Below are 8,556 nucleotides of genomic sequence, written 5' to 3' on the forward strand. Positions count from 1 at the left end.
CAAGATTTGTGAAACTTTCTTTTGAGTGTGTTGAATACTAAGAAAAGTTGGATGCTTGATAATTGTTTTGAGATATGGAGGTAGTAATATCAAAGTCATGCTAGTAGAGTAATTGTGAATCTGAGAAGTGCTTGAGTTAAAGTTTGCAAGTCCCGTAGCATGCACGTATGGTAAACGTTATGCAACAAATTTGAAACATGAGGTGTTATTTGATTGTCCTCCTTATGAGTGGCAGTCGGGGACGAGCGATTGTCTTTTCCTACCAATCTATCCCCCTAGGAGCATGTGCGTAATACTTTGGTTTTTGATGGCTTGTAGATTTTTGCAATAAGTATATGAGTTCTTTATGACTAATGTTGAGTCCATGGATTATACACACTCTCACCCTTCCATCATTGCTAGCCTCTATAGTACCGTGCATTGCCCTTTCTCACATCGAGAGTTGGTGCAAACTTCGCCGGTGCATCCAAACCCCGTGATATGATATGCTCTTTCACACCTAAACCTCCTTATATCTTCCTCAAAACAGCCACCATACCTACCTATTATGGCATTTCCATAGCCATTCCGAGATATATTGCCATGCAACTTTCCACCATCATGTTTATCATGACACATTCATCATTGTCATATTGCTTAGCATGATCATGTAGTTGACATAGTATTTGTGGCAAAGCCACCATTCATAATTTTTTCATACTTGTCACTCTTGATTCATTGCATATCCCGGTACACCGCGGGAGGCATCCATATAGAGTCATACTTTGTTCTAGTATCAAGTTGTAATCATTGAGTTGTAAATAAATAGTAGTGTGATGATCATCATTCAATAGATCATTGTCCCAAAAAAAGAAAGGCCAAAGAAAAAAAAGAAGCCCCCCCCCCCAAAAAGGGGCAATGCTACTATCCTTTTTTTTCCACACTTGTGCTTCAAAGTAGCACCATGTTCTTCATATAGAGAGTCTCTTGAGTTATCACTTTCATATACTAGTGGGAATTTTCATTATAGAACTTGGCTTGTATATTCCAACAATGGGCCTCCTCAAGTGCCCTAGGTCTTTGTGAACAAGCAAGTTGGATGCACACCCACTTAGTTTCTTTTGTTGAGCTTTCATACATTTGTAGCTCTAGTGCATCCGTTGCATGGCAATCCCTACTCCTTGCATTAACATCAATTGATGGGCATCTCCATAGCCCATTGATTAGCCTCGTTGATGTGAGACTTTCTCCTTTCTTGTCTTCTCCACATAACCCCATCATTATATTCTATTCCACCCATAGTGCTATATCCATGGCTCACGCTCATGTATTGCGTGAAAGTTTATGATTTTGAAATTATTAAGGTATGAAAAAATTGCTTGGCTTTTCATCGGGGTTGTGCATGATGAGAGCATTCTTGTGTGATGAAAATGGAGCATGACTAAACTATATGATTTTGTAGGGATGAACTTTCTTTGGCCATGTTACTTTAAGAAAACATAATTGCTTTGTTGGTTTGCTTGAAGTATTATTATTCTCTATGTCAACATGAAATTTTGTCTTGAATCTTCCTAATATGAATATTCATACCACAATTAAGAATATTTGCATTGAAATTATGCCAAGTAGCACTCCACATCAAAAATTCTCTTTTTATCATTTACCTACTCGAGGACGAGCAGGATTAAGCTTGGGGATGCCTGATACGTCTCCAACGTATCTATAATTTTTGATTGCTCCATGCTATATTATCTACTGTTTTGGACTATATTGGGCTTTATTTTCCACTTTTATATTATTTTTGGGACTAATCTATCAACCGGAGGCCTAGCCCAGAATTGCTGCTTTTTTGCCTATTTTAGTGTTTCGAAGAAACGGAATATCAAACGGAGTCCAAACGGAATAAACCTTTCTGGAACGTGATTTTCTTCTCGAATATGACCCAGGAGACTTGGATCCTACGCCAAGGAAGCTTCGAGGTGGGCACGAGGTAGGAGGCGCGCCCTATACCCCCAGTCACGCCCCCACCATCGTGGGCCCGCCGAAGCTCCACCGATGTACTTCTTCCTCCTATATATACCTACGTAACCCCAAACGAACAGATACGGAGCCAAAAACCTAATTTCACCACCGCAACTTTCTGTAACCACGAGATCCCATCTTGGGGCCTGTTCCGGAGCTCCGCCGGAGAGGGCCATCATCACGGAGGGCTTCTACATCATCATAGCCTCTCCGATGAAGTGTGAGTAGTTTACCTCAGACCTTCGAGTCCATAGTTATTAGCTAGATGGCTTCTTCTCTCTTTTTGGATCTCAATACAAAGTTCTCCCCCTCTCTTGTGGAGATCTATTCGATGTAATCTTCTTCTTTTTTGCGGTGTGTTTGTTGAGACCGATGAATTGTGGGTTTATGATCAAGTCTATCTATGAATAATATTTGAATCTTCTTTGAATTCTTTTATGTATGATTAGTTATCTTTGCAAGTCTCTTCGAATTATCAGTTTGGTTTGGCCTACTAGATTGGTTTTTCTTGCCATGGGAGAAGTGCTTAGCTTTGGGTTCGAGCTTGCGGCGTCCTTTCCCAGTGACAGAAGGGGCAGCAAGGCACGTATTGCATCGTTGCCATCGAGGATAACAAGATGGGGTTTATTTCATATTGCATGAATTTATCTCTCTACATTATGTCATCTTGCTTAAAGAGTTACTCTATTTTTAACTTAATACTCTAGATGCATGCTGGGTAGCGGTCGATGAGTGGAGTAATAGTAGTAGATGCAGAATCGTTTCGGTCTACTTGTCACGGACGTGATGCCTATATACATGATCATGCCTAGATATTCTCATAACTATGCTCAATTCTGTCAATTGCTCAACAGTAATTTGTTCACCCATCGTAGAATACTTATGCTCTTGAGAGAAGCCACTAGTGAAACCTATGGCCCCCGGGTCTATTCTCATTATATCAATCTCCATCACTTTAATCTTGCTTTGCTTTTTACTTTTCCTTTTACTTTTCTCTTTGCATCTCTATACCAAAAATACCAAAAATATTATATCTATCAGATCTCACTCTTGTAAGTGACTGTGATGGGATTGACAACCCCTAATCGCATTGGTTCGAGTAGCTATCGTTTTGTGCAGGTACGAGGGACTTGAGCGTGGCCTCCTACTGGATTGATACCTTGGTTCTCAAAAACTGAGGGAAATACTTATGCTACTCTGCTGCATCATCCTTTCCTCTTCGGGGAAATCCAACGCAAGCTCAAGAGGTAGCACGCTGCAGGCTTGTGCGCTGCCCATGGCGCGGGGTCAACCGTGGGAGTTGGTCCATCATCAAGGCGCCTTGAGCTTGCGCCTTCGCCGTCCTTTCTCCGCGGCTTTGCTTGGATCCAAGGGCTTCTCCCCTGGTCACGGTCGGCAGCTGGCTGGCTTCGATCCAGTGTCCTCTTCAAGCAGCGGGCCCCTTTCGGCTCAGGCCCCTCGCGAGGGTCGGCTGGCTCCTGGGGCTGTGCCAACCCCCAGCCCCTGCTGAGAGGGGGAGCACCACATCGGGCGTCGCCCACAGCCCCCATAGCGGAGGGCGAGATGGGCCTTGCGCTTCAGTTCGAGCATGGGTGGAGCATTGTTCGTCATGAGCTCTTCTAGGAGGCAATGAGCGCAATGGGTTGAAGATAACATGGATGCGCTGGTTAGGGCCTTCGCTTCCGACGATGATGGGGTAGTGGTTGCACGGACGAAGGCGACGTGGTTGATGACGGCGACACCGGCGCCGGTGAAGGTGGAGGCGAAGCCAGCGATGGCGATAGCGACGCCAGCGGTGCGTCTGAGGATGACATGGGGACGCGGTGAGCGACATATCCGGGTGATCCCTCGTTTCCCTGTTGTTTACCCTATAAAAACTTGGGCATGGCCCCGGAAGATTGTAAGAGCATTTTGAGAGGGGGAGCCCCTCATGTAAACAAGTCGTAGCTTTTATCCTTCCGTGTCAAATTGAGTAGGCGCCTTCACAAGCTTACATAAGCTGGGGCAAGGTTGTTGTCGTGGTTTAGCTTAGCCTCGACGAGCCCAAAACCGGCTCAAGAAGTTGTGGGTTTCTGAGAAGCTCATGAGGAATTCGTCGACACGCCCGAGAGGGCCATGTGATAAGCGAGCGCCAGCCACGGCCCGACACATGCATGGCTCGTGTGCTTCATGCCCAGCCCGGCTCCCGAGGAGCCCGCGAGGGGGGAGCGACTGTCGCGACTCCGAAATAAGGCAAGGACTAGACTGCGAGAAATAGCTCGAACGAAAAAAGGCATCCCCCCGCGTGCATCAAATGAAAATGCAACTTCAACTTAAATCCAAATCCAGAAAGCAGGGTTACAGAAAAGAGATCCAAAGCAAAAGGCTGCGTCCAGCGCCTAGTCTAGTCTTCGACATCTTCTCACCAGCGCGGAGCTAAGTGCTTCCACTGGGCGTGGGAGGGAGCCCCCGAGGCCCAAGGGCGGCTCTCCTGAGGCTTCGGGGCGTGTACAGCCCCACTCATTATTATGTGAGAGTGCCACGGGCGATGATCTTCACAGGCATGAGCCTTACTTCATATCGCTTCACGAGGGCCCCGCCTTGCACCGCCTCCTACCATCGCTGGGACGACCGGAAACCAGGACGGCCCAACGAGGGCAGAGGGGACGCTAGCGGTGCCTTGGCGACCACGGGTCCTCTGTCGGGGAAAAGGTCGTGGATGCCACCCCGACAGAGGGCCTACCTCTGGGCGTTGCCTTGCTCCATGCGATGCGGGGAGGAGCCTTGCTCCTGGCCCCTTCCAAGCAGCCCCCAGTGGGTCTCTCCTGTCGGGGCGGGCATCGCCGTGCCAGAACCATCGTTCGGTGCCGTGACCTGGTTCATCTGTGACTCACGGTTAGCGTAAGCCTGCCCCTGAGGGATTAATGGTACCCTGTATCTGTCATCGATGGCGCGGCTGGCGGGGCTCTCTGGCGGCTCCTGGAAGGCCTCAGCTCCTAACGCCTCATCCTCCCATCCTAGTCGAGGAACGAGCCGGGGGCGTCCTCCGGCATGTACTCCTGATCCATCATGCGGGGGACTTAGGCCTCCGATGCCGCTGCCCCTAAGACCTCGCCGAAGTGCCCCACGCTCCACGTCGCTCGGCCCGTCACACTGTCCTGGGGATGGCGGGGCGGTGCTCCGATGGGGCCGCGCGTGATGATGCTCGTGCCCGCGCCCATCCGAGGTGGCTCGGATGCGAGGGGGCGCCCTCCGCCATGGACCGTGCTGATGTCGACGAAGCCCCCGAGCGCACTTGGGGGTAGGCGGGTGCGGCGACGCCCGCCATGGGATCATGCCACTGCCTGGGGCATGAGCTGGTAGTAGAAAGGCGGTGCTCCTGTGGCCGCCGCGTCCAGGAGCTCGGCGACGCATTCCAGCAGTGCATCCCGCCCGCTCTCCGTCAGTCGGCACCGCAACAGCTCCCGTGCCACTGTGAGCGCGGCCCGCATGTTCGCCTGCTCCCTCCTGGTGTGCGGCGCCGTTGCCGCGGCGTGGCTGGCGGCCCTTGCAGCGGCTTGCGTCTTTCGGGGGGTAAGAGTAGAGGGTGAGTGGCCGTGTCGCCCACGCCCCATGGTGTTTGGTGTGCGCGCCGCCTGAGACGCGGGGTTGAGGTCTTCCTGGTCAGGCGGCGCCGCCCGGGCGGGCCAGGCTGCCCATCGGTCGTTGTTAGCCCTCGTGTCGCCGGACATCAGAACCGTGAAGCGTCGACGGATCGTCTGGTGGGGAAGAAGCTCCAGCGCACCCCTACCTGGCGCACCAAATGTCGGATTACGGGTTCCGGCAAAACCCTTAAGGTTCGAACACTGGGTGCGCGCGAAGATCTCCCCCCCCCCTATCGATTCGCGTCCTAACTTAGCCTAGATCTCACGAACTAACTCGACGAACTCGCAACATAAAGGACACAAGATTTATACTGGTTTGGGCCACCATTGTGCTGTAATACCCTACTCCAGTGTGGTGGTGGATTGCCTCTTGGGCTTAGGATGAACTGTTCAAGGGGAAGAACAGCCTCCTGAGGTGGAGGTGTTCTTGTGCTTGGTGAATTTGTGTGGTTGTGGATGATCTTGATGATCTGTCCTGCCTATGGTGGTGGCCAGTCCTATTTATAGAGGCCCTGGTCCTCTCCCCAAATATTGAGCAGGAAGGGAGCCAACAACGGCCAACTAGAAAGGGGACAACTAGTACAAGCTATCCTGACAAAAGGCGGTCTTCGCCTGCCAAAGGTTCTAGCGGTGACGCCGTCCTAGGCTCCATGGTGACCCCCGTCTTGCCGTCCTTCTGGTCTTGGTCTCGTTGCACCAATATGGAAACCTTTGCTTGACGCCTCGGTCCTCCGTGCCTGCGCTTGCCCCCTTAGCACTAAAGAGGAAACAATGATGCTGCGCGCGCTGGCGCCCGCCTAGTCTCGATCGTCATGGCTTACGTCACGAGGACCTCGCGAGGTTTGCCCAGCCTTGGACTCTCCACCCCTCACGAGCCAGCCTGGTGAGGCCGCTCCTGAGGAGGTCTTGTGTCGTCCACCTCGCGAGGCTTGGCCCCTCGCGAAGGTCTTGATTCCTTGTTGATGAATATGGGCCGTACAGGCATGCCAGCAAAGCCACGCCGTGGGCCGCAGGCAGGAAAGTCCGGGGACCCCCGTTCCCAGAACAACGACAGTTGGCAAGTCCTGTAGCATGCACGTATGGTAAACATTGTGTGACAAATTTGAAGCATGGGGTGTTCTTTGATTGCTTTCCTTATGAGTGGCGGTCGGGGATGAGCGATGGTATTTTCCTACCAATCTATCCCCCTAGGAGCATGCACGTAGTGCTTGGTTTTGATTACCTGTAGATTTTTGCAATAAGTATGTGAGTTCTTTATGACTAATGTTGAGTCCATGGATTAAACGCACTCTCACCCATCCATCATTGCTAGCCTCTTCGGTACCATGCATTGCCCTTTCTCCCCTCGAGAGTTAGTGCAAACTTCGCCAATGCATCCAAACACCGTGATATGATACACTCTATCACACATAAACCTGCTTATATCTTCCTCAAAACAGTCACCATACCTACCTATTATGGCATTTCCATAGCCATTCCGAGATATATTTGTAACACCCCAGATGTAACTTTCCCAATTTGTACTCCAACTCTTGCCGTTTCCGGCGCTAAGTTATATTTATTTCCTCGGGTTCGGGTTTTGTCTCCGTGTGTTGTTGTCGCTGTCATGCTTCTCATATCATGTCATCATGTGCATTGCATTTGCATACGTGTTCGTCTCATGCATTTGAGCATTTTCCCTATTGTCTGTTTTGCATTCCGGCGCTTCGTTCTCCTCCGGTGGCCATTTCTAGCTTTCTTTCATGTCTGGGGATTAAACATTTCCGGATTGGACCGAGACTTGCCAAGCCGCCTTGGTTTACTACCGGTAGACCGCCTGTCAAGTTTCGTATCATTTGGACTTCGTTTGATACTCCAACGGTTAACCGAGGGACCGAAAAGGCCTCGTGTGTGTTGCAGCCCAACACCCCTCCAATTTGGCCCAAAACCTACCTAACTCTGCTCCATCACCTAGAGCGTTCGATCACGATCGCGTGGCCGAAAACCGCACCTCATTTGGACTCTCCTAGCTCCCCGTATGCCTATTTAAAGGCCCCCCCGAAATCCGGATCTTCCTCTCCCCCAAAAACCCTAATTTCCCCTCCGACGCGCCGGACATTGTCCGCCCACGCTGGACACTCCGCGCCGCCGCCCCCACACCAGTCGCGCGCCGCCACGTGGCCTCTAGCCGCCGTCCGCCGCGCCGGCCCGCTCGGGCCCAGGGAGAGCCCCCGCGGCCCATCCCGCCGCCGCCGCCGCACGGGAGCAGCCCGCCCGCGGTCGCCTCGCCGCGCCGCCTCCGCCGTTCCCCGCGCCGCCGCACGGACTTGGCCGGCCCCCGCGCCGGCCGGAGCAGCCCGCTCGCCGGCGTGCACTTCCTTCGCCGCGGCCAGTCCGCGCCCCGCCGCCCGAGGAGCCGCCCCTCGTCGTCGGCCGCCGTCTCCGCCGCCCCCAGCTTCGGCCTCCTCCTCCGGCGAGCTCCGGCCTCCTCCCCGTCCTCAACTCCGGCGAACAGGGCCCGGCATCGAACCTTGGGAGGCGCGCCCATATCTGATCTGGTTGCTACAGTAACCCTAATTTTTTTCGCGAGGTTGATTTTCTCTAAGTCCCAGAAATTCTCAGTTCAAGTGCTCATGTTGACGGCTCCGTAACTTTGCATCCGTAGCTCCGATTCATGCATATAGCATATAAAAATGTTCATCTCAGAGAGTACATCATTTCATTCCATTGCATCATTTTCATTTGAGCTCATCTTGATGCCCGAAATGCTGTTAGAAGAGGGCTACTTGAGATTATTGTCAGATCTGCTACTCCGTTTAGCACTTTTGTCATTTTTGCCATGATTATTGTGTGCATGCTATGCCCGTGAGTTCTACATATGTTTTGTTAAGGGTTTTATCATATTTCTAGAGATGCAACCCATGTATTTTTGTGATGTGTGTGGTGACTTGTG

This window comes from Triticum dicoccoides, chromosome 4A, assembly GCF_002162155.2.
Source record: "Triticum dicoccoides isolate Atlit2015 ecotype Zavitan chromosome 4A, WEW_v2.0, whole genome shotgun sequence".
NCBI lineage: Eukaryota > Viridiplantae > Streptophyta > Magnoliopsida > Poales > Poaceae > Triticum > Triticum dicoccoides.